We start from the raw sequence: 27,977 nt of genomic DNA on the forward strand, positions 1-27,977 counted from the left end.
CAGAAAGTGGTCCTCGAGGAAGATTATTTTCTCAGAAAAATGAAAATTATTAAGATGGAGATTTCTGAAATCTTGAATTTACATTTTTATGAAGAGGAAATATATGGGTATGAGGAATCACAATCAGATGCTTCTAAGTTAAATTTTCAGGATGACATGCGAGCTTGATGGAAAGAGATGAGGAAGTTCAGTTTGCAAACACCCATCCTCATTTGGAAGAGTATCAACCTCTATTCCATTTCCAGAAGCACTATGTACTGGAATTGTATGTAAACCCATATATAATAGGAATGGAGAAGAAATGAAAGAATTTTCAAGACATGATTCTTTTGGAAAATTGTGCAAGGATAATTTTGGGGAATCAAGGATCTCAATGGAAGAAGTGGATGAAATAATCTCTAACATCTACATGTTGTTTCTTGATGACAGAAATCATGTGAAGGAAAATAGCAATTTGAAGGCTTCCATGAGGATGGTATTGATGGATATAGAAATGGAAAAAGAACTTTGCAATACGCCAAATGAATTATTTAAATTTCAACCTAGGACAAGGATGAAAAAAATTTGTGATGAAGTTGAGGTTGAACCTTTCTTATGCACAATTCTTTTACAGATTGGCGTGATAATTTATTTCAACTAAAATGGCAATCTTCTAGTAACGTTTTCTTTGCATTTGATCTCTTAAATGTTTTACATTTGTGGACCAAAATTACAAGGAAACCTATTCTTAAATATAGGTATGTACACATGGGAATTGAGTTTCTCATACAAAGTCCTTTGAGTTTAGCTTTATGATTGAGACGATCTTTAGTTCGATTTATTCTGCTTTTCTAATGGGAACTGGGATCCTTTTCCAGTTCTCCTTTATGTTTTTTTCCTATTTCTTTAGCTGTACCAAGTAGGTGGAACCCACATGAAGGAGGAATCAAGGGATGCAACCTTACCATAAGGGGAGCGGTTTTGAAGATTTGTCCACAACCTGATCTTTTAGGACCCAAGTCCTCAACTTGAATTCTCTCTTCAATTTCTATGTTTAAAGACTTCAAATATTTTTTTTCATGTGCAACCTCTATCAGTTGTGTTGTTGTGTTTTTTATCAGGATGTTGACCAAGTTGGAGCAATCATGATGTACGACGCAACACAACTTATTTCAGGATTTTATATCTATCATCTCAACGGCGAGCCACACGTCCATCCCCACTGTTTGCCATTCTCTCCTCAATTTTTATTTTCATTATTTTCTTAGTTATGCATTGAGGACCATGCATGTTTTAGAAGGGGGAGCTAGTTCATTTAAACTGGTCAACTATGACTTATACATTTAGTTTTGAGGAATATTATATGAATTGAACCTGCCTATAAAATAATTAACATGCCTCTAGATGAATCAGAAATTTTCATCCAATGGTTTGGGAACATGTGTAGAGAAGTTAAGCTCCTAGAGCGGATCATGAGCATGTTAGAGGTGGAACACGTGATTTTGAGCAATGTGGGTTCAATTTCAAATTGGGGAGAGTGTCTAGTAGGTGATTAGATGATGGAAAGTCAAGGGTAGAAGCTCTATGCTTCAAAGGGAGTGACGAGTGAACTGAGAGCCCCCATTCCATCAACTCTAATAGCCGATCCCACTTATGCATTTCTCCCATTAGCCTACTTTCATTCCAAAATAGTGAGCAGCCATTCTCCGAGTCCTATGCACGGAATCCACCACTTCATTCACCTTATTGTTCCACACGCTTCACGCCATATCCATCACAACTTGACTTCACCACCTTGCTTCCGCTACCGAGGATATGCTTATCTCCCAAGTACGTCTATCTCCCTTTCCACGGTATCACTACGATACTGCCTCTTTGTATCTTTTCTGTCAATAATTCGCTCTGCATCATCTAAATCTCGTTCTTCTATCGCTTCTCCATAAACCAATGTGATTGTTATGACACTCATGCTAGTTGTGATAAAATATTTAAAAAACCATTCAAGTCATGGAAAGTGTTTCATTTGTTGTTATCCTCTTTGTTTGATATAAAAAAAAAAAAAAAAAAAAAAAAAAAAAAAGGAGTTTAAAAAAAAAAAAAAAAAAAAAAAAAGACAAGAGGAATGAGAAGAAGACAAAGAGAAAGGAGGGGTTTGACTTGCACCATTTCTGGTTTTGACTTTCAATTTAGGGCAAGATGGTCTTTATTCTCTATATCAGCACATTGGTCTCATCTCTTTTATCTCCTCACTTCCTCTAAAAATCTTGGGAGTAGGTTATCCAAGGTAGCACAGCACCGTTGGACCATAAATCTCTCATTGTTCATGCTCACCCTAATTCTTTCACAAAGTCTCATTCTCCCCATCACAACTCTATCATATATTATTCTCGTTGTGTTCTATATTCTGTGCTCAACAGGAGGAGGACATGGCTTCTTCTATTCTTAGGAAAGCGAAAAGGCTAATGGAGAGGCAAGTACTAGGTGGCCGTCACCCCGGGAGAGAGTGATCTTGCTCGCTAGAGATGTGAGGCCAGCTGCACATGAGTGGAGAGAGTTTACCTGAGGGTATAGCGTTATACCTAGAAACAAGTACACTCCTTCTCATCCATTTAGGCATCCAAGCCAAGGAGAGAGAAACCCCACATTCCTGAAAAGGTCGGAGCTCAAAATGTCATTTAGTGTTTTAGTTCGGCTTGTGATTGATACACTTAACACTTCCCACACTTGTTGTCTAACTTACAGGATGAAAGAGATGATAATTCAGCAAAGTACATAGATGTTGCTAAGGGACTAGCAATGTCTAAGTAGGGGGGTATATGATAACACCCTAATTTCGGTCTTTATTTCATGTTATTAGCATGATTTATGCATTTAAAAGGCTTAAATTTGGGTTGTTATCATATATTTACACAAAAATAATGCTTCCTAGTAATTTCTGATTTTTCCCTAATTTTCTGTTAATTATATGAATTTTTAAGGATTTATTGAAGCTCGAAATAATTATTTTTGGATGAAAATGGCACATTCAAAAGTTGATTTCGACATTTATCAACATGGGAATTAATCAGGGAATTTTCTAGAATTTTCTAGAATTTTTTACGAATTTTTAGGAATTTTCTGGGATTTATTTCAAGAAGAAATGCATTTATTCTATGAAAAAAGGGCATATTTATAAGAGAAAAAAATATATTTATGCAATTTCTAGACTTTTGGGGCCTTTTGCAGCGTTTAGTTGCAAAAAGACCCTGAAAACAACTCTCGTCGCCACGGCAGGCGTAAAGATCCTATTTAAAATCATTCAGGGTTTTATTGCAATTTTTAATATATATTTTTAATGTTTTAGGAGAAATCGGAGGAGAGAGTGCGCCAGGCATATACGCAATTACTTTTGGCGGCGTCCAAAAGCAATTCCAGGCTTTTTAAGGACTTTTCTGCAAAAGCGAGGATTCAAAATGCGCCAGCCAATGAGAGAGCGACACGTCATTGCGTGTTTAAAAACGAAACTAATAAATAAATCAATTTTAAATCCAATGGATTAAATTGGTTTAAAATTGATTTATTAATAACTTTTGATCCTGAAGTCCGATTGAGATGATTTTTTTATGGATTTGTTCGTCTTGATCCCCTCTTTCTATCTGTATGGTTAGATCATTCAGATCTAGCCTACATTGATAGATAAATATTAAGTACTAAATGGGGGTAAAATGGTGATTTTTACCCTATAACCTAAGTATAAAAGCTAAATTTCGAGAGGGGGAGCTCATTCTAGATGGTGCTCTATCACAGCTGCAAGACAGAGAGGAGCTCTAGCTTGGATCAAGTTATCTGGTACTTTTTTTCCTTTATTGTATTTGAACTTTTATGCATTTTGAATGAATTAGGTTAAGTTGTTTGTTTCTTCATCTCTATTCTGATCTGAACTTCTAAATCGCTTGGCTTGAGCGGCATGTACAAGCCCTGATTAGGATTTAGAGGAGAAATTGAGGGATTTACCTTGGCATTCAATTGCATTCCAAAAGAAAACTCTAAAAAATTTAGTTTTAATTCTTAGGAGATTAAGATTTCCCTTTTTATTTCTGATTTAGCAAATTCTCAAAACCAACCAAAACTTAAATCAAAAATTTCTTCCAACCTCTCTAATTGAATTCTTTGATCCATCCAATTGGATCAATTAATTCAATCTAGAGCCCACATTTCTTCTTTTCATCTCATCTCTTCTACCCCCCTCTCTAAATTCTCACCTAATTAGGGTGACTTGATCCTCATTGAAGATCAAATTCACTCTAATTAGGATCTAAAACACCAAAAATAAAATCAAATTGAAATTCCTACTTGCCTCCCTTGGACGACACTCATACTTATCACTATACATATTAAGTAGAGTTTTATAAATTTTATTGCATAAGCCAAAAATTCACAACGACAAGGGCTAAAAATTTTGCGTAATTTTCACCCCTTTTTCAGTACGGGACGTCATAGCTAAATTTGCCATTGACAACGTGAAGTTACACAGTGTGCCTCGTATGATCATCTCAGATTGAGGTTGCATCTTCGTGAGCGACTTTTGGACCCAACTTCACAAGCTCCATGGCACCCACTTGAAGCACAGCTTCTCTTACCATCCTGGATAAGAGGTCAGATCCAGGCCTACGCTCCCATGCTAGGAGAGTCCCGCCACTCCTATCAATGACTTGGACAAGCTCTTGCATGAACAAGATCAGATCGTACAATTGCTCCATCAACACTCGGAGAAAGCTCAAGCCACTATGAAAAACCAAGCCCATCGGCATCAATAACACGTGGAGCTCCACGAGGGCGACACAATATTTCTTAAGCAGAAGCTACATTGATGAAGTCCTTGGCCCCCACCTCGAATGGAAAACTGGCCATATATTTTGGGCTCTACCACATCACCGAGCACTTGGGGCCCCATAACTATTGGCTCCCGTTGTCACCTGAGTTGCAGATTCACCCTGTGCTTTGTGTTTCACAGCTGAAGCGCGTAGTGGGACCGACATCCCATTTGCAACCCATCCCCGTGTGCCTCTTGGCAACGAGTGAATGGGTAGTCACTCTGGTATGGATTACAGCTATGTTCCTATCTGGCCAAGGCCTCCAAGTCCTCACGCAAATGGAAGGACTGCCCGATTTCTAAGCCACCTAGAAACTAGCCAACCGATTGTGCCACATGTTCTGTCCTTCTAACTTGAGGGCAATCTGATTGCATCAGGAAGGAACCCTGATGCGGTCCAGCGTCGCATATACAAATGTCCAACCCCGCCCACGGCAAAGGCCCAATCGGCGGGCTACTTAAGCCGTGTATCTTAAGGGAGAAGCTGGCTTTCAACCTAGTAAGTGCTTACACACTTCTTGTCTTAATCTGCCTTCTCGCCTGACTGATCTCCTTTGCAGACATCTAGACATGCGACGGAGCTCGCACCACTAAGATTGGCATTGCCAACCCCTTAGACGGTGTCATCCATTATGCCGAACCTTGGGATCTCTTCCCTAATTTCCTTCCTCAACTTCCTTCTCTAGTCGTGCCCCTTCTTGTTACACTTGAAGACATTGTCGCAAGTTTTTTGTTACAAGAATTGAAGGGACGTTGAGTACACGAGGGACCTAACAAATAACTATCTATCCCAGAAGATATTGAATCCTATTCATTAAACATAATAATCTCCATTGATAGGAGACAAAAAACATCTATACTACAATATGAAAATGTATCACTCTCTCAAAGCCATACGAATTTCATGCCTTAAAGAGAAGGGTAAACATGACGCAGCCTTTAAATAGAGTTCCTCGTGAACATAATCTGACATTGCATTTGATCGCTCTTTCTGTTTCCTTCTTGTTTTCTCCCTATCCATCCCTCGTGGTCGCTCTGGCTTTCTCGTTCTTTCTCGCAATACCTCTATCTCTCCCTCTGATAAATCCAAAATGATAGTAATATATATGTGCGACTCTAGCTAATTTATCCACTTCTTTATCTTTATCTAGGTATATTATCAACATTTATGTTAAGTTGTGAAAAATCATGAAATAAAATCACCTTTTCCTAATTTGGAGTTAATTATTGTCATTTGTGGGACTAACCCCACTTAACTCAACGAGTTAAGTGGAATGAATCTCACTCTCTTCTTAGTTTATGTGGAAGATGCAGGAATTAGGTGAAACTTTCATGAATAAAGGGGATAATTAAACGAAAAGGAAGCGATTTTGGACCACAGGAGCAGGCTCAGCCACAACCCTGGGCCAAGAAAGAAGGCCCAAAGCAAGACAGTTGGCTCTAGTCTAAAGGCCCAGTAAGGAAGCTCCACTAAGCCCACTATGAGAGGCATCTTGGGGCAAAGAAAGGAGGGCAAGGGGAAGGTCCAGTCATGATTATTTATGAATATTTCAGGGGCTTAAATGCTGATTGGGGGACAACATTGGACGTGGATCCAAGCCAGAGAAGAAGATCTAGCCATTCAATCCACAAAACATCCAAGGGTGGAGACTTAAAGGTAGCTCCTTTAATGCTAATTAAGGAAAGAAGTCTTGAACGTCCATGGGGTATTTCAAAGGTCTCAATGCTGATTGGAGGACCATACTTGGACGTGGATCATGGCCGTGAAAAGAAGATCTGGCCATCCATTGTATTAAAAATCCAATGGCTCTCATTTGCTCTCTCTCCCTATATAAACCCCTTCACTCTATTGTAATATTCATCTTGGGATTCAATCCAAAGTAATGTTTGGTGGCCTAAGTGCAATTGAGTCATAGATCCATGCACCTCAGTGAGTGCCAATATACCAACGGTTCCAATGCATCCAACCACGGTCTAAAGTTAATTCTAGAACTCATTCTAGAGTGAATTTAGTGCAGTCCATTTTTTTCTCTCCTCCACCAAGCCATTTTCCCCATTTGGCATCCGGACATAGAAAAATTTTGACTAAGTCGAGAGCGGCAGACTGTTTCATTTCTTATTATTATTTGGCTTTAAAATACTCCTAAAAAGCCAAAAAAAAAACCTGCCTACTAATATTATTATAATATTATAATAATATTTTAACTTCTTTGTTTTATTGTTTTCTTTAGTTATCTATTTATCTTCATGCGTAGTAAACCTATTTCTAAAGTTATTAAACAATATATAACTAAAGCACAAATTCTTAAGAAAAAACCCGCCCTAGGCCACCCAAGGTGACACCCCTAGGCCGCCCAAGGCAGCCTGCCCTAGGCCGCCCAAGGCACCACCATAGGCTGCGTAGGGCAGCCCGCCCTTGGCCGCGCAAGGCGCCACCCAAGGCCCCCCAGGGCAGCCTGCCCTAGGTCGCCCAAGGCGCCACCCCAGGCCACCCAAGGCGACACCCCAGGCTGCCCAGGGCAGCCTGCCCTTGGCCGCCCATGGCGCCACCCCAGGCCGCCCAGGGCAGCCCGCCCTAGGCCGCCCAAGGCAGCCACCCCAGGGCAGCCCGCCCTAGGCCGCCCAAGGCCGTCACTTGGTCGCCCAAGGGCGCCCACGGCAGCCACCCCAAGCCACCTAGGACTGGTGTCCACGCCCGCTACCCTCGTCCATGACAGTCTGTCCGTCTTGCTCTCCCCCAGGGCCATACAACACCTGAAACACCCAGACTTCTCGTCGAGTGGGCTATTCACTGCTCGGATTGGTCCAGTCTCATCATGATCAGAATTCCCTGCAGCCTCTTCATGCACTACAGTGCCGAGGTACGCCTGAACTCTTTGGTGTTGAAGTGTTCTCCATCCAATATCCCACGAGAAGTCTCCACAGCCGTCAGATTTGATTTTGGTGCTTCGGCATCGCCGCGGTGGGTGAAGACAGTACTTCCGCCCTTGACAACGATCGGAGCTGCACCACTAGTATATCATTGGTTTTAAACTCCAAATTTGTCCGTGTGAATTTCTGTGGGCTGTTTTATCCCTCTCTTACCCAATCCAACCATTGCCTTCCCTCCGTCCTTATCATTTCTCTGTCTCTCCACTTGTCCATTTCCTAGTCGTCCTACATCAACTTGGTATCAAAGCCTAACCTATGTCAGCCTTGTCATTTCCACCATCCTAGAAGTCTTCATTGCATCAGTCCCTTATCATGCATCTACTTTTAAGCAAATGAGTCTTTGCTCCAATGACAGACCAACCCCAAGATGGCCATGATGTGTCCGTCCCCGTCAATGAGTTGTCTTCGTCTGCCCCACCGACCTCCTCTTGAGGGGACATCGATCGTGTGTAAAACGCTGTCCATAACGGTTTTCGCAACGTGAATACACGAATTACCAACATGAAAAACTGCCTAATCAGTTCCATCGATGCAATTAGTGAATGGACGTACCAGCTCGAGAATAGAGGTCTTGACCAACATCGTCGTGATCGCGAAGACCATTACCCACCGGATCCTAGATCTCGAGATCATGTTAGGAATCATCGTGACCTTGATGATCATATACGACCCGATATAGATCCGGAAGTCAAAATCAGATTCATCTCGAACGAGAGAATCTGATTCCTCCAGAGATTTACACTCCGTTCCGTGATAGGAATGGTCGAGACGATTACTATCCGCCTGAGCCTAGGACCCCAGACCAAGATAGGAATCATCCCGTACAGAACGATCCCTATCTACCTATGGATATAGCCCCGGTACATAATGGAAATCGTCCACCACAAGACGATTACCATCCATTAGAGGAGAGGAATCATACCCCTTAGAATGATCCTTATCCGCCTGATGATAGACATTGTGGGTGGAACGGGAATCGTCTGGACAGGAACAATCCTTTCCCACCCGAGGATGTGGTTCCCCCTCGTGATCACCGCCGTGCGGATTACGACAACTAGTGGCAGAAAATCCAACGTACTATCAAAGTCGATGTTCCGTACTATGAGGGATCTAGGGATCCGAAAGAGTATCTTGATTGCGAGTCCAAGTTTAATAGTTATTTTAAGTGGTATAATATGCTAGAGTGGTAGAAAGTCCAGTATGCTGAGATGAGATTAGGGGGACAGGCAAAAATCTTTTGGGAAAAATTGGAGTTTTCAATTTATAACCGTAATGAGGCACCCACTAACACTTGGCCCAAAATGAAGGAAAAATTGCATGAGAAATACGCCCCACTTGCTTATTTAGATAATCTTCTTGACCAATGGCACAAACTACAACAGGGTAGACATCCCGTCTCTGAATATATCATGCAATTTGAGGAATTCTATATGAGATACCGATTTGAAGAGAAACCTCGAGTCGTTATTTCTCACTTTAGGACTGGACTTAACCCTTATTTAGAGACAGAATTGCTTGTCCGTAAGGCCACGACTCTTGAGCAGGCCTATCAGATTGTAGAGGACCTAGAACTTTGTCATAACTTATACCACACTCCCGTGTACAATCGCTCTGCTCTTACCGATCGGTCACACTTATCTAATCCCTCTCATCACAACCGTGTAGTCTAATGCAATCCTCCATTAGCTCTCCCGGTGATAATCCCAAATTTGGTGTATTTAATAATGATTTTCGACTTTGCTTATCTTATCAACGTGTGAGGATTTGAGATTATTCAACAAATAAAATTATCTCACTAACCTAGGGTAAGTAAGGGTCGAACAACAAGGAGCATGTATTTCAGCTTAATTTTTATTTCAACTCAATCATTAGTTATTTTAAGATTTAACAGATTTAAGATTTCAATTTTAAAAGTCAGAACAAAGATTTAGTTATCTTGAAAATATTTAATAATTCAATAAGTTGAATTATTATCTTAGATAGATCTAGACTTAGTCTAAGTCCAGTTCTATCTGACGCGCACGTTGTGCGCTACGTGCAGCGGCGCCCGGCGTTGCTTGTGAGCGGCGCTTGGCGCTGCGCGTGAGCGGCGCCCGGCGCTGCGCGTGAGTGCCGCTCGGCGCTTTACTGTGTGCGTAGCGGCGTCCGGTGCAGCACGCGTGGCGGCGCCGCTGTGCGCTGTGATGGCGCGTCACCACCGGACGTCATCGAGCCAGCAGCAGAGGAGCAGCAGGACTTCCCCGACCCAGCACCCGAGGAGCCGGCACTACCCAGCTTGCCACCAAGACGAGTCCAGCCACCACGACGAGCCGCCGCAGCAACACGGGATCCCGCATTCCGTTACTCGGCATGACGCGGACGCCGACCACCGGAGCACACCGTTACACCTTCGGTTACTTTATTCTATAGCGTTTCGCTTTTATCGTGTTGTCGTGTAGCGGGGAAGGACCCATATGAGGAACTCTTCCCCCCCCCCTTTTATGTTGGGCCTGACAAGCCTGTTTTCATTATTTCCTTTCCTTTCTTGTTTTGTTTTGTTGTTTTTTTGGACTTAAGGAAGGGCCCATCTTCACCCATATATAAGGGGAAGAGGTGGGCGCTTCCCCTCACTTGACTTAAATTTTTTAAGAATGGTATTTTGAGAAGAAGGGTCAGGTCGTGGAGAAGAATAGAAGAAAGAAGAAGAAGAGGAGAAAGAAGAAGAAGAAGGGAGGAAGAGGAGAAAGGGAGAGGAAAGAGGAAGGGGAGCCGCCGCCACCGCCGCCGCCGCGCGCCCGCCGCCGCGCGCCCGCGCATGCCGCCGCGCCGCGCCGCGCCGCGCGCCGCGTGCCGGCCCAGCGTGCCGCGCGCGCCGCGCGCCACTGCAGCGCACCGCGCCGCGCACCCACCGCCGCGCCGCGCGCCCGCCGCGCCACCGCTGCGCCGCCGCCAGCGCCGCCGCCGCGCCGCGCCACGCCGCCGCGCCACGCGCCGCCGCGCCGGCGCCACCGCCATCGCCGCGCCGCCGCCACCGCCGCGCGCCGCCGCGCGCGCCACCGCGCGCCGCGCCGCGCCGCCCGCGCGGCCGCAGCCGCACGCCACCGCCGCGCCGCGCCGCGCGCCACCGCCAGCCGCCGCCGCGCGCCGCGCTGCCCCTGCGCGCGCCGCGCGCTGCCGCCGTCGCTGCCGCACGCTCGCCGCGCCGCGCGCGCTGACCGCGTTCCCGCCGCGCGCGCCGCCCGCCGCGCACCAACGCGCGCCCGCGCCGCGCCGGCAGCGCCCACCGCCGTCGACCACGCCTCCCTGCACGCTCCGCGCTGACTCGCGCGCAACCGCCTCCGCACCAGTCAACCTCCGGCGCTCCCGACAACTCCTCCTCCGGAACCAGTTGGTGCGAAAATCCCGTCGCCGCCAGCGGCGAAGGTACTCTGCTTTCCCTAGCCTCTTTACGTCATTTATTTCCTTCAGTATTCTTTCGTATTGCCTCCACCGCTCGGGTTAGATAGGTGAGTGGGACAGATTGAGAGAACGACGAAACAAAGACGAGCGTCTTACCTGTCCGGTACGAGTCGGGACGCCCCGACGCGTGTGAGCATTCCAGTGGGAGTTACCCCATTCGACGGCGTGCGCGCCCTCGACCCACCTCGGACGACTTGGAGGGTTGGTTCGACCCAGCTTGGCGACCCCGTCCCCGCTCCGGGTTGGCTCTCATAGCTTGTCGGCGCATTGCACGTACCGTTGTAGAACCATCGTCCTCGTTATCGTCATACATGTATTTCTGTTCTCCGCATATCCATCGGTTGACGTCGTGGACGTAACCCGATTAGTTAGCGATACGACACCGAGTTCCTTCCTTCGGTGACGGTCGGACGCCGTTGAGACGACGTCAGGCATCAAATTGGTATCAGAGCCAGGTTGTGGTCGCCCACAGCACGTCTCCGACTTCGCATCGCATCGCATCGCATTGCATCTAGTGCATCGCATCTATCGATTTTACGTGCATCCATATCGGTACCCAGGGAATGGCCGTAGAGACACGATCCGCACGGATGGCGCAACGCGGAGGTTCTACCTCCCCGCGACGAGTCGAACCGTCGCGAGACGAGAGAGGCAACGAGATTGCCCTCTCGGGACCTCAACCGGCCTCGCCGGTTGCGGAACCTACCTTACCCCATATCGAGGACACGCCGGTCCCACCCGACGTCACGGGTGCTCCAGGCGCATCGAAATCACCGGCATCGCTCGGTGGTTCACGCCGATCCCAGCACTCCCCACGCGGCACTCCGCGTGTCCTCGACGACTCCCGATCGAGTGACTACGAAGACCAGGATACCACGAGGCGACGACCACACGGGAAATCTCCCGTCGTCGAGTACTCCCCTAGAGCGACCCCTGCACGGGGTAGAGGACGAGGACGACGAAGCGCCACTCGCTAGTACCCGCCAAGAGAAGAACTTCCGGACGACCAAGGAGCTCAACGTCGCGCATCGGCAGCAAGGACGGAGTGCTTGGAGCGGATGCTCGCCGACACCCGAGTGTCCGAGCACGGAGTTGAGGCGGGACCGGTTGCACGAGGCCCCCCTCGCCCCCCTTACGGGGCTGGTAGACCCGAATACCGTGGTCACCCCGACCCGGACCTTGCTGATGATTACGAGGTCCCTGATCGCCCGTTTTACGGCGTACCGCCACCGGTACGCCTAGCTAGGGAGCCCGTGCGCGACCCACAGGATGTCCGCGCTTGGGACATGCATCGCCCGCGGGACGACTACACCCGTGGCTACGACGGGGTCCCTTATGCTCGACCTGATCTCCCTATACGTCAGTACGAGCGCGACCCGAGCCGTGACTATCCGGCTCGTCGGTTCGACCCCGTTCCTCCCCGTGGTCCGCGGTTCGACGAGCCACCGGCACGACGCGAGGACTACCCACGGCCGCCACCCCCGCCATATTACGGGGCTGACGGTGCATGCCCACCACCACATCACCCGGTGCCTTGGGACCGAGCACCGCGGGATGGTCGTCCCTACCACGGGGACGACCGCGGACACGACCCATTCCCGCCCCGTCGCCCCATGGACCCGCGACGAGGGGACTACCCCGTGCCCGAGCGGCACTATGATGACGACGAGCGTCGGCGCGAGGAGCATCGTGCACGCATCCAGAGGAGCGTGCGCGCCGACGTACCCGTCTACGAGGGCTCGAGGAAGCCCAAGGAGTTCATTGACTGGGAATCAAAAATGAACTCGTATTTCAGGTGGTATAGGATGGATGACGACCTTTGCCTCGAGTACGCGGAGACACGGCTTGACGGACAAGCCAAGATCTTCTGGGAGAATGAGCAATTCTCGGCCGAACGACGAGGACAGCCCATCATGTCGTGGGCAGAAATGGCGCGGAAGCTAAGGAACAAGTACGTTCCTCGTCAGTACCAGATGACACTCTTCCTCTCGTGGCTCGACCTTAAGCAAGGTCGACTCCCGGTGTCGGAGTACATCGAGGCTTTCGAGGAATGCCGGATGCGTTGCCGTTTCGTGGAGGACCCCCGCGTCATCATCGGCCTCTTCGCCCACGGCCTTCGGCCCGCCTTGCGCAGCAAGGTCCTTGACTGCCAACCGGCAGAGGTCGACGAGGCATACCACCTAGTGGAACACATGGATCCGCCTGTCGACGACACTCCGGCGCCCAACGCGCACACCACGCCGCGAGTTCCTACGGTTCGGCTTGCACCCGCTCGTTCCACCCTACCCGCGACCACTCGGGTCGCACCGGTCACCGGGGGCCAAGGAACGACCCCAACCACCTCAGTGGGGTCTACCCCGCAAGCCCGGGCCTCGACCGGCGATGCCCCGGCCCGTAGCGCTGCACCAAGTCAAGCACACATCACGTGCTACAAATGCCAAGGACGAGGGCACCGGGCACACCAATGCCCATCTACACTTTTGATTGATGTCGGGGAAACCGAACAGGATTATTGCGATGGAGCCGACGTACCCCAGGAGGACCACTATCACGGGAACGAGGAATGCGCCCTTGAGTACGAGGAGCCCGATGGACAGATAGGCTTCATCCAGATCATCGAGGCGCGAGGAGCCCCACCCGTGACAGGCCGTGCGTCCGTCCGGCCGTTAGCCAACATCGCTGTCGACACACCCGGCAGCAGTAGAGATAGGATATCACCGCGGGTTGACAACTCCGCTAGACTTCCACGGGCCGCTCAACAGCCGACACCGTTCGATGATGCGGCCATCCGTACATCGATCTTCTACACGTACATCAAGATCAACGGCAAGGCGTGTAAGGTGATCGTGGATAGCGGTAGTTGCATCAACGCGATCTCAGATACTATAGTCAGCGGCTTAGGGTTGACTTCGATAGAGCACTTACGCCGCATTTGACATTTTCGTGGATCGACGCTTCATCACTATCTGTGAAGCGTCAGTGCCGCGTCCCCCTGAAGGTGAACACATACGCCGAGGACGTACTCTGTGATGTACTACCCATGAAGGTGGGTAGCATCATCCTCGGTCGGCCATGGTTATATGATCACGACGTCACCTTAGCAGGGCGCGTGAACACCTGCTCCTTTATGCATCAGGGGCGACGAGTTACGTGGCACCCGTACACCACGAAGCCGGCCAGCAAGCCGGCCGCGACCCGACCAGTAGGGTTAGTGATAGTCCGAGGACCCCTATTCACTCGCGACCTTGGCCGCGAGGGTGACGATACACCTATGTGTCTGGCCGTCACCCTTGACGTCCCTACTGACAGTGCAGTGACCCCTCGCACCCCAGAGGTTGAGGCTCTCCTATCGGAGTTCGGAGATGTCTTCCCGGAAGAGCTACCAAGCGGATTACCCCCGATGAGGAACATACAGCATGCCATCGACTTGGTGCCCGGCGCGTCGCTTCCGAACCTACCGCATTACCGCATGGAGCCGCCGAAGTACGAGGAGTTGCTACGGCAAGTGAGGGAGCTTTTGGGGAAGGGCTTCATTCAGGAGAGCATGAGCCCCTGCGCAGTACCCGCTCTCCTAGCGCCGAAGAAGGATGGCAAGTGGCGCATGTGTTGCGATAGCCGTGCCATCAACAAGATAACGGTCAAGTACCGTTTTCCCATTCCGCGTGTGCAGGATCTATTCGACATGATGGCGGGATCCACTATCTTCTCCAAGATAGATTTGAGGAGTGGGTACCATCAAGTACGGATCCGTCCCGGCGACGAATGGAAGACCGCCTTTAAGATAAAGGACGGTTTATATGAGTGGAGGGTTATGCCTTTCGGCCTCTCCAACGCGCCCAGTACCTTCCAACGTCTCATGAACGAGGTACTGCGCGCCTTCATAGGGAAGTTCGTGGTCATCTACTTCGACGACATCCTCGTCTACAACAGATCCAGAGACGAGCATGCAGACCACCTTCGCCAGGTCTGCACCATCCTACGGCAGGAGCAGCTCTACGCCCACCCCAAGAAGTGTAGCTTCCTTGCGTCCGAGGTTGCCTTCTTAGGGTTCATCGTGTCCGCCCAGGCGTAGCCGCCCGACCGGAGAAGGTCCGGGCCATCACGTCGTGGCCGACCCCGGCAAACATGCACGACGTTAGGAGTTTCATAGGACTGGCGACTTTCTATAGACGATTCATACGGAATTTCAGTTCCGTTACGGCCCCCATCACCGACTGCCTCAAGGGGGAGTCGTTCGCCTGGACACCGGCAGCAGAGAGAGCGTTCCAGCAGATAAAGCTCATGATGACACAGGCGCCGGTACTACGGCTTCCCGACTTCGGGAAAGTGTTCGAGGTTACATGCGATGCCTCAGGTATCGGCATCGGAGGCGTCCTCAGCCAGGAGGGCCACCCCGTGGAGTTCTTCAGCGAGAAGCTAAATGATGCAAAGCTTTGATACTCCACGTACGACAAGGAGTTCTACGCGGTCATCCAAGCCTTACGGCATTGGAGACACTACCTCCTATCATCGGAGTTCGTGCTCTTCTCGGATCACGAGGCGCTCAAGTACCTGCACTCGCAGCAGAAACTGAGCGATCGGCACGCCAGGTGGGTCGAGTACCTACAGGACTACACCTTCGTCATCAAGCACAAGAAGGGCAAGGACAACGTCATAGCCGACGCCCTCAGCCGGAGAACTCACGTGCTCAACGTCATGAAGGTGACAGTCTTGGGGTTCGAGACCATCCGAGAGGGGTACGATAACTGCCCTGATTTCGGCCCCATCAACGCGGAAGTCCGACGAGGACCATCCCAGGATTACAAGGACTATGTCCTTACTGACGGATACCTATTCTTTAAGAACAGATTGTGCGTACCCCGCACATCACTACGTGACTTCCTCACTTGGGAATGTCACGCCGGAGGCCTTAGCGGTCATTTTGGCCGCGACAAGACGATCGCCGCCATGGAAGGCCAATTCTACTGGCCTTCCCTAAAGCGCGATGTTGGCAACATAGTTGCCCAGTGCCGTGTATGTGCCTTGGCCAAGCAGGTCAAGAAGAGCGCCGGACTTTATACCCCATTGCCGACGCCGAGGCGTCCCTGGGACGACGTGAGCATGGACTTCGTCTTGGGACTGCCCCGCACCGTGAGGCACTACGACTCCATCATGGTAGTCATGGATAGGTTTTCGAAGATGGCCCACTTCGTGCCCTGCGCGAAGACGTCTGACGCCGTGAAGGTCGCCCAGATCTTCTTCCGAGAGATCGTGCGCCTCCATGGCCTGCCATCCTCGATCGTGTCCGATCGTGACGTGCGCTTCACGAGTTACTTCTGGAGGACCCTATGGAGCCTCTTGGGCACGAAGCTCAAGTTCTCGACTGCCTACCATCCGCAGACCGACGGTCAGACGGAAGTGGTCAATCGTAGCTTGGGCAACCTACTACGTTCCCTCGTAGGCGAACACCTCGCGTCTTGGGATCTTGTCATACCCCGCGCTGAGTTCGCATACAACTCCTCGGTAAACAGAACCACCGGGTTGAGCCCCTTTGAGACCGCCTACGGCCGGGCACCCCGTCGACCCCTAGACCTAGCTCCCATAGATCCTCATATTAGGGTTTCCGAGGACGCACTTGCATTTGCCCAGCATGTCTCTGCATTACATCATCGCATTCATGATAGGATCACGCAGCAAAATGCATTGTACAAGCAAGCCGCCGACTTGCATCGCCGACCCAGAGAATTTGACGTGGGAGACCTAGTGATGGTCAGACTCAGGCCGGAGAGATACTCTCCCGGGACGGCAACGAAGCTGCATGCTCGCAGCGCCGGCCCGTTCCGGATCCTCCGTAGAGTGGGCGACAACGCGTATGTCGTCGAAATTCCTCCTACGTGGGGAATAGGCTCTACATTCAATGTGGCGGACCTAGCTCGGTACCGGGCCCCTTCTTCCTCCCCACTCCCAGCCTCTCTAGACCCCTTCAGCGTGAGTGAGTTTGCCGACACCACTCCCCCAATTGTTTCACCCGATAGGCACGAGGCAATCGATTGTGTACTGCAGGAGGTAATTGACCATGCAGGTGGGGAAACATCGAGGAGATTCCTAGTACGTTGGGCGGGTCACACCTGCGCGGACGACACGTGGATTACAGAACAGGAGCTCCGACGCCTCCGTCCCGACCTCCTTCCACCGTCGCGATCCTCCACCCTGACTCGCGGAGTCGAGTCCTTACCACCGGGAGGGTTGATGGCGCGTCACCACCGGGCGTCATCGAGCCAGCAGAGGAGCAGCAGGACTTCCCGACCCAGCACCCGAGGAGCCGGCACTACCCAGCTCGCCACGAGACGAGTCCAGCCACCACGACGAGCCGCGCAACAACACGGGATCCCGCATTCCGTTACTCGGCATGACGCGGACACCGACCACCGGAGCACACCGTTACACCTTCGGTTACTTTATTCTATAGCGTTTCGCTTTTATCGTGTTGTCGTGTAGCGGGGAAGGACCCATATGAGGAACTCTTCCCCTTTTATGTTGGGCCTGACAAGCCTGTTTTCATTATTTCCTTTCCTTTCTTGTTTTGTTTTGTTGTTTTTTTGGACTTAAGGAAGGGCCCATCTTCACCCATATATAAGGGGAAGAGGTGGGCGCTTCCCCTCACTTGACCTAAATTTTTGAAGAATGGTATTTTGAGAAGAAGGGTCAGGTCGTGGAGAAGAATAGAAGAAAGAAGAAGAAGAGGAGAAAGAAGAAGAAGAAGGGAGGAAGAGGAGAAAGGGAGAGGAAAGAGGAAGGGAGCCGCCGCCACCGCCGCCGCGCCGCCGGCGCGCGGCGCGCCCGTGCCGACCGCGGTCCCGCCGCCGCGCGCCCGCCGCCGTCCCAGCGCGCGCCGCGCCGCGCGCCACCGCGCCGCCCACCGCCTGCGCCCGCGCCATCACGCGCGCCGCCGCGGCCGCGCCGCCGCGCGCCGCTGCTGGCGCCACGCGCGCGCGCCGCGCGCCGCCGCGACGCCACCGCGCGCCGCGCTGCGCGCGCCAGCGCGCCGCGCGCCGCCGCGCTGCCCCGCAGCGCTACCGCCGCTGCGCCCACCGCCGCGCGCCGCCGCGCGCCGCTGCCGCGTTCCGCCGCGCCAAGGCGCCGCGCCCGCCGCACCAACCGCGCGCCCGCCGCCGCGCCGACCGCGCGCCCACCGCCGTCGACCACGCCTCCCTGCATCGCTCCGCGCTGACTGCGCGCAACCGCCCCTCCGCACCAGTCAACCTCCGGCGCTCCCGACAACTCCCTCCTCCGGAACCAGTTGGTGCGAAAATCCCGTCGCCAGCGCGACGAAGGTACTCTGCTTTCCCTAGCCTCTTTACGTCATTTATTTCCTTCAGTATTCTTTCGTATTGCCTCCACCGCGCTCGGGTTAGATAGGTGAGTGGGACAGATTGAGAGAACGACGAAACAAAGACGAGCGTCTTACCTGTCTGGTACGAGTCGGGACGCCCCGACGCGTGTGAGCATTCCAGTGGGAGTTACCCCATTCGACGGCGTGCGCGCCCTCGACCCACCTCGGACGACTTGGAGGGTTGGTTCGACCCAGCTTGGCGACCCCGTCCCCGCTCCGGGTTGGCTCTCATAGCTTGTCGGCGCATTGCACGTACCGTCGTAGAACCATCGTCCTCGTTATCGTCATACATGTATTTCTGTTCTCCGCATATCCATCGGTTGACGTCGTGGACGTAACCCGATTAGTTAGCGATACGACACCGAGTTCCTTCCTTCGGTGACGGTCGGACGCCGTTGAGACGACGTCCGGCATCACGCTGCTTAAGCACTACAATACAGATTCTAATACTTTGTCAAAATTTCGACAAAGTTTTAGATCTGCTTATGACAAACTATATAGAAACAGAATTCTTGAACAGATTTAGTTGGATATGTTGGAATAATTTCCAACCCAAATAAATCTGTCTTAAAAAAGAATGAATTAAGCAATTTACTGAACTCTAGGAAATCACATTTACCTTGTGTCACACCCTTGATCGGCTAGGAAATGATCCTCCTCCTTCGAGTCTTCTCAGCATTGCTTCTTCACTCCACTCAATTGTTCATCGACAATAGAGGGTCTATAGAACTTTCATAACAAACAACACTCCACTTTTTCCAAAAAAAATCTGGACAATCCTAAACATTATTTCTAAGAGAGTATTTATAGGATCTCTTCTCTTTAAACTGCTTGGATCATTTGAATGGTCCAGCTTGACTTATGATAGCCATTTTACTTGGTTCCTTTGTATGCATAACTGCCCTTTTAACTTTGTCCAGGCGCCCCTCCTGATCCATAGCTTATCTTTGACTTGGTCCAGGCGCCCCCATTGATCCATAACTGGTCTTTTTGACTTGGTCTTGGCGCCTTCCTTGATCCATGTACATTATCTCCAACTAAGTATCTGTACTTATTTAAACAAAGATGAGATCTAATCCACTTGATTCATAGAATCAAGTGGGGTTAGTCAAAAGAAACATATATTGAATAGTAATACATAAAGAACTCATCATTATATATGCTTAAATAATGACAAAATTAAATTTATCACCCGTCACCTCCGTTCCCACTCCCACTCGAACTACCACCGAGCACTGCCCTCCAGCTTCGATTCTGTCCTCTACTACGCCAAATACTCGTACAGCGCCTTCCTTCGAGTCCACCGCTAGAGCCCCTCCTCAACCCAATCCCACAAAACTCGGTCCTTCCAGCTTAACTTGTTTTAAATGCCACGGACCTGACTATAGAGCTTCCCAATGCCCATCACGAGCCTTACACTTAGGACAGGAGCCTTCTGACAGTGACCCCGCCATAGACGAGCAGCCTATTGATGAGGAGGAGTATAGAGTCGAGAGTTATGTTATGGATGAATTTGTGCACGAGGAAGGATTAGCAAGTTTCATTGGCATCAGTGACTGTCCACCGTCTCTTCCTCGTCACGACCCATCTACGTCAGTTAGGGGAATCGTCCGCTGCAACCTTACTTAGCTTTCCACTGATAATTCCATTTTGAGGACATCCATATTCTATACATATTTCAAGATTTGTGACAAGATGTGTAAAACGATTGTAGACAGCGACAGTTGTATCAATGCCGAATCCGATGTCCTGACGTAACGCTTGGGATTGCCTTTAATCGACCATTCTAACCCGTATTATGTGTCTTGGATAGACACTACCTCGATTCACATAAAGAATCAATGTCGTCTTCCTTTGAAGGTTCAATCATGCGAGGAAGATGTATCGTGTGATGTGCTACCCATGAAGGTGGGCAGTGTTATCCTCGGGCACCCTTGGCTGTATGATAACAATGTACATCTTTTCGGTAGGAGCAACACTTGTTCATTCATCCATTAGGGAAAGAAGATTACGTGGCATCCCTATACCCAAAGTCCACAAAAGCCTTCGCCAAAATCTCCATCCTTAGGCTTGTGTGTTATTAGCGGTTACCAATTTCAGAAGGAGCTAGATAGTGAAATGACTATGTGCTTAGCTATGATTCCTGATCACTCCTTCAAGGATTCCACCACCCCACCACCCGAGGTTTCTCAGCCACTAGAAGAGTTTGCAAGTGTCTTCCCAATGATTTACCCGATGACCTACCCCCGATGCGTGAAATTCAGCACGCCATCGATCTCATTCCGGGGTCATCTTTACCCAACCTCCCTCATTATCGGATGGATCCCACGCAGTACAGGGAGCTACAGCGTCAAGTCCAAGAACTCTTGGACAAGGGATTCATCCAAGAGAGCCTCAGCCTGTGTGCCGTACCCGCACTTCTAGCCCCCAAAAAGGATGCGAGTTGGCGCATGTGCATAGACAGTAGAGCTATAAATAAGATTACAGCCAAGTATAGGTTTCCTATTCCCCCCATCGACGACATGTTTGATATGATGGCCGGTTCAAAAAATTTCTCCAAAATTGATCTTAAGAGCGGTTATTACCAAGTCTGTATCTGTCCAAAAGACAAGTGGAAAACTGCCTTTAAGATCAAGGACTGATTATATGAGTGGAAAGTGATGCCCTTTGGTTTATCAAACGCACTAGCACTTTTCAGCGATTGATGAATCATATACTTAGACCATTCATAGGAAACTTTGTTGTCGTTTAGTTTGACGATATTCTTATTCATAGTAAGTCCACACCAATCATCTCCATCACCTATGTTTAGTTTGCGAAGTATTGAAAACCGAGCAGTTATATGCTCACCCAAAAAATGTTATTTTCTTGTTAGTCATGTCTCCTTCTTAGGTTTTATCTTATCTGACAAAGGTGTATCCATTGACCCGGCAAAAATTACCGCAATTATCCAATGGCCAACTCCTAGGAATGCCCATGATGTTCGTAGCTTCCACAGATTAGCCACCTTTTATAGATGATTCATTTCCAATTTTAGTACCATCATGGCCCTGATAACAGAATGTCTTTAAGGGAATCATTTTGAGTTGACTACCGCGGCCCAGAAATCCTTTGATGATATTGAGATGAGAATGACTCGAGCCCCCATCCTCCGACTACCTGATTTTGATAAAGTATTCGAGATTGCTTGTGATGCATCAGGATTAGGGATTGGTGGAGTATTGAGTTAGGAGAATCAACCCATCGCATTCTTTAGTGAGAAATTAAACGATGCTAAGCTAAAGTACTCCACCTATGATATGGAATTCTATGCCATTATTTAGTCTTTATGTCATTGGTGCCATTACTTATTGTCTAAGGAGTTTGTTCTCTATTCTGACCATGAAGCTTTAAAATATCTCCACTCCTAGCACAAACTTAACCCCAGACACGTTAGATGGGTCGAGTATTTCCAATCCTATACCTTCGTGCTCAAACATAAGAGAGGTGTCAAAAATAGGGTCGCCGATGCCTTGAGTAGATGAGTCTACTTACTCAATATTATGAAAGTCGAGGTTATTGGATTTGATCAGACGAAGGACCTACATCCTGATTGCCCGGACATTGCTCCCGTTATACAGGCTTTAGGCAATTACCTGAATCTTTGCTCCCCTATCCTTCCTCTTACCCTACCGCCGCCTTTGCCGCCACCTAGCCCCACCGGTCTTCCATCTCCTCGCCCTTCTTCCCTTCTCTTTCCATCCCCTCCATTCCTCTCTTTCTCTCCGTCCCTCTTCTTCTCTCACCGCCTCTCCTCTCCCCTCCCCGCCCCCCCAAGACCGCTCAAGGCAGCCGCCCCAAGCCGCCCAAGGCCGCCCGCCCTCCGCCACCCAAGGCCGCTGCCAAGCCGCCCAGGGCCGCCGCCCATAGGCAGCCACCCGAGGCCACCCAAGGCAGTCCGCCCTAGGCCACCCAAGGTGACACCCCCAAGCTGCCCAGGGCAGCCTGCCCTTGGTCGCCCAAGGCGCCACCCCAGGCCGCCCATGGCAGCCCGGCCTAGGCCGCCCAAGGCACCACCCCAGGCCGCCCAAGGCAGCCCGCCCTAGGCTGCCCAAGGCCGCTGCCTAGGGCCGCCCAAGGCAGCCACCCCAGGTTGCCCTAGGCAGCCCGCCCTAGGCCGCCTAAGGCTGTTGCCAAGCCGCCCAAGGCCGCTGCCCAAGGGCGCCCACGGCAGCCACCCCATGCCGCCAATGACTGGTGTCTGCACCCGCTAGCCCCGTCCGTGCCAGTTTGTCTATCTCGCTCTCCGCTAGGGCCGTACAATGCCCGAAACGCCCAGACTTCCCGTCCAGTGGGCTAATCAATGCCCGGATTCGTCCAATCTCATCACGATCAGAATTCCCCGCAGCCTCTTCATGCACTACGGTGCCGAGGTATGCCTAAACTCTTTGGTGTCGAATTGTTCTCCATCCAGTATCTGACGAGAAGTCTCCACTGCCGTCAGATTTGATTTGATTTGGATTCTCCTACCATTCTCTTCGAGATTATTTTGTGACGTGAATTTGGGTATTGATTTTGTTGCTTCAACATCGTCGTAGTGGGTGAAGACAGTTCTCCTGGCCTCAACGAGGATCGGAGCTGCACCACCACTATTTCATTGGTTTTAAACTCCGAATTTGTCCGTGTGGATTTCTGTGGGCTATTTTGTCCCTCTCTTACCCAATCCATCCATTGCCTTCCCTCCGTCCTTATCATTTCTCCGTCTCTCCAATCGTCCATTTCCTAGTTGTCCTACATCATTAACTTTCTTTGTTTTATATTTTTATTTAATTAGTTATTTATCTTCATATGTAGTAAATCTACTAAAATTATTAAAAAATATATAACAAAAGCACAAATTGTTAAGGAAAAACCCTTGCTCCCTATGGATCAACCCTTACTCTCCCTACTCTAGTAAGGTTATTATAAGTTTTTGTTGTTTTAGATCGCACAAAACAACGGTACTAATTACTGAAGTTAGCTCATCACTAATTACCCCCAAATCTGAATTATCACCATCTCTCATCTTATTTATCCATCTAGCTTACTCTCCCATGTTCTCTTCTCCTTGCCCTCACTCTCTCTCAAGTTCTCTCTTGCGCTACCTTTGACTCCCCTCATCCTCCCTTTCTTGCTTTCTCACTCTCCTTTTCTCCGATTTGCTCTCTCTCGCATCCTCTCTCGGCCGACCTCTCTCTCTCGCCATCTCTCCCTTAAACATTCACCCTCTCCCCTCCTCTTCTGCTTTCTCTTCCTCTCTTACTCTCATCCTCTCTATCTCGCTTTCATTCTATTTCTCTCTTGCACTACCCATTGCTCTCGATCTCCATCTCCCCTGTTGGAGACAACTCAAAACGGCAACACAAGAGACCTTTCTCACTCACACAGAAAGAGAAAAAAACCACTTGGCATTATGATTTATTTTTGGTCCACACAGTAATTTATACAACTCATGGGCTACCACCTCGGCAGGGCATGCAACTACCGGTTAGTTAGAATCACCTACCTGTGATTACCTGAACCATATATTCAGAAATAGAAAAAACTATATTGAAACAAACACAACAAGGAAAAACTGTTCCTCTAACCGCTTTCTTCTAAATTACCTCCATCATTCACCCCCTTAATCTTGAAGACATATTACATTCTGAAGTCCAAGTATTGTTCTTCTCCGATGGCCTACAAGAGAGCAGATACATGCTATGGTCCTACATCCATTAGTTTGGCCCTTTCATCTTCCTTGTCTTCGTGGTCATCGCTTACTTAGTCCGATGCATTATGTCCATATCGATGACAATTATTGCACTTTACCTTTCACTTATGACCAGGCTTGTAGTCATCATCTTTGCCTCTTCCATTGCTTCCACGACCTCGACCTCTTCATAGACTTCGTCTTCCATCTTGCCTTGTAAGAAGTGTTTGCTCCTCATCTACTGCATCTCGTTCTCGATGCTTGTCTTCTTGCACCTTCAATGGGCCCAGAAGTTTTTCAAGGGACATTTATTTGATATCACAAAACTGCTCTATCGCCATAGTGACTTTGTCGAACTTTGCTGGCGTCGCCTGCAGCATCTCTGAGAGCTTCTCTCCTAGATTGCGCATCTCTGAGACAATCCTAAATAACTTGCCAACAAAATCAACAGCGAAGTCATCCGCACGCATGTTCAGGTTCTCGTACTCTCGCCTCAACACATGAATGGGTGATTGTTTTACTCGGTCAACACCGATGTTCATCACTCGAAGAGTTTCCTACGTCTCCATTGAGCTTCTATTTGCATCCAGCTGAAGCAGAGATCTTTGGAAATAGTTCTGAAAATGGTCCTCATAAAAAAATGATCCTTCATTCTTGGCACATCATCCTCGATGACGGCACTCCACAACCCGTACGCATCGAGCAATATCTTTATAATCGTCGCTCTGGGCACTCCCATGTTGGCTCCCTCTCCGTCTGCCTAGGACCCTTCATCAGTCACTAATTCCAGCACCTCTCCTCGTCTCAGCATCGCAACGCCTCTAGGTCAATGAACCTTGCTCTGATACCAATTGATGGAGAGAATTCCAGAGAACAACGCAAGAGATCTTTCTCAGTCACTCTGAAAGGAAAAAAACTCTTGGCTTTATGATTTATTCTTGGTCCGCATCGGTATTTATACAAGTCACGGGGCTACCACCTTGGCACGGCATGTAACTACCGGTCAGTTAGAGTCACCTATGTGTGATTATCTGAGCCATCCATTCAGAAACAGAAAAACTATGTTGAAACAAAAACAACTAGAAAAAACTGTTATTATGACCGCTTTCTTCTAGATTACCTCCATCATCCCTCTCCCTTTGTTTCTATCTCTCTTTCATTTTCTTTTTGCTTGCACTACCTCTGTCTCTCTCTATCTATCTCGTTCTCTCTCTCTTTGTCATTCTCCCTTCTCTCTCATTCTTCTTCTCTGTCTATCTTGTTAGTACTCTCATTCTGTGCTGTTCTCTCTCTTTTGCTAGCGATCTTTCTCTCTTCCTTTCTATCTTCGTCCTGCTCTGGCACTTTCTTTCTCTCGCTCTTTCTCTCTTCCTTTCTATCTTCGTCCTGCTCTGGCACTTTCTCTCTCTCTCGCTCTTTTTCTCTTCCTTTCTATCTTCGTCCTGCTCTGGCACTTTCTTTCTCTCTCGCTCTTTCTTTCTCTCTCGATATCTCTTGCTCTCTTTCTCATTCTCTCTCCTTCTGGCTCCCACGAAGGTCCATTCTCCCTCGTTCTGCATTTATTTTGCTAGTTCTCTCCGATCCCCTCTTTCTTGGTCTCTGTCTGCCTTTGTCTTTCTCTATCTAGTTCTCTCTGTTGACCTCTCTCTCTCACTCCTAGTCGTTCTCTCTAGGTCGCTCTATCTTCTTTCAGTTTTCTCATTGTTCTCCTCTCCTTGTCAACTTGGCTTTCTCGTTCCCTCTCGCGCTACGTCTCTCTCTCCCCTTGTCCTCTTTTCCTTGCTTTCTTTCTCTTCATTCTCTTTCGCAGAACCTCACTTTCTCTTGCCTGCTCACTCCCTTCGACTTTCTATCTGTCTCTTGTTTCCTCTCTCCATCTCTCTCTCTATATAAATATAGATATATATCACTTTGGTCCTGTGGATCTATCTTCCTCTCTCTCCTTATCTCTTGTTTCCACTGTTTGAGACCCTCTCTCTTCTTCCTTATTATCTTATTTTTCTGAGTTGCTTGAGATTCATTTGTCATCTGATATAGTCATTCATCATTCACGTCATTTGTCCATAATTTTCTTTATTTGTTAGAAATAGCAGATGACTGATGACAAATATGACCGTTCAGTCATCTGTATATCGCTACAAACAAAAAACCGATGACAAAATTTAAACGACCGACGATGAACCCGTCATCCGTCCTCTAGCTCTATATAAGGGCATAATGGTTTCAAAACAGAATTAGTTGTGATTCAATTTGTGATTACACAAATAAGGCGAAGAGTCGGTCCCCTTAAGGTCCGCCGAGCCACGTGGATCAACGAGTTTCATTTTCTTGTCTGGCAGGGGACGCAGGGCATGGAACAAACAACGAGAATTCCCGCAGCCTTGAATGGGATTCATCAGGGGATGCGAATTGCCAATCGGGAACAAATGAAAATTTTCATAGCTGCCGAGGCTCACTTCATGAAACCTTCGTACGCAGCGTTATCCCCTCCCTCATTCCCGTTGGGGTAATATTCCGAAGAGTTGCATCTCTCCTTAATCTTTTCCCAGATAAAGGACAATCTGAGGGATGTTTTGACACATGTTTTACCTCAACGTTTAAAAAAAAGTTTAAAAAAGGACAACCTCAGACGATGACTGATTGGATTCAGAAGAAGCATCATGGCTGCCATCCAGTTTCAGTCCGGGGTCGAAAATGTGATTAGTTGGTTGAATATGTCGATTGATCAGCTGTGGGTTTGCCTTGTGGCTCACATTTAACGCCTTTCTCAACTCCGCATTCAATAGGGTCGAGTGAAATGCCACCCAGAACCAGTGCGTGTGGAGTCACCATCTACCTCACCCAATATTTCTCTAATAGTACTTTCACTTAGTGTCCGCCTGTCTTGATACTAGAACCGCATGACGGCATCGGGACAAATGCTGTATTGGATACCGGAAAGGGAATTTTCGGTATCTGTTTTTTTAGATATTTGGATACGGGTTATCCGTATCGGATATCCGTTGCTATGGTGCCAATATCTGATATCGATATCTATCTCAATGTTGTCATCTGCCTGCATCTCAGGGTCGAGGATGGCGACCTTGGATATCAGTGTTGGATATCAGATTCCGATATCCACATCGAAACCTCTCTTTCGTGTATTTCGTCATTTCGTGTATTATTTATTTGAGAAGTTGAATAAAAAATACACGAAAGACAGCTAGAGAGGGTTTGGGGCCTTGGCGGATAGTGGACGATAGACGCTAGACAACAGATAGTGGACGGTGGACAGCGGATGGCGGAATCGGCGAACGTCAGCATTGACTAAATCAGCGGTCGTGGGTAAGCTCTTCTTCACCCTTCAATTTGTTTTTCTCCTTCTGCTGCTATTTATGATACTTCTGCTTGACTACTTCATCCGTCAAATCTCATTTCTCAATTCTCATCTCAGTCATTCTTCATCTGACAATTCTGAATTATCATATGAGACCTTCATCCGGCAATTCTCAATTCTCATCTGCCAATTTTCAATTCCTCTTCCACTATTTCTCATATCCCCATCCGATTTATATAATTGTTGGAACTTGCGTTCTGGTTGTATGTATTCGAAGAATTTATTTCAAATTCTAGCTACTAAATTTCAGTAGCTTCAATCTATTTGTATCTTCATTAATTATACTATCTTAATGAATATTTGTTCTCTAAATCTCCAT

Source organism: Wolffia australiana, chromosome 12 (genome assembly GCF_029677425.1).
Source record: "Wolffia australiana isolate 7733 chromosome 12, ASM2967742v1".
Taxonomy (NCBI): domain Eukaryota; kingdom Viridiplantae; phylum Streptophyta; class Magnoliopsida; order Alismatales; family Araceae; genus Wolffia; species Wolffia australiana.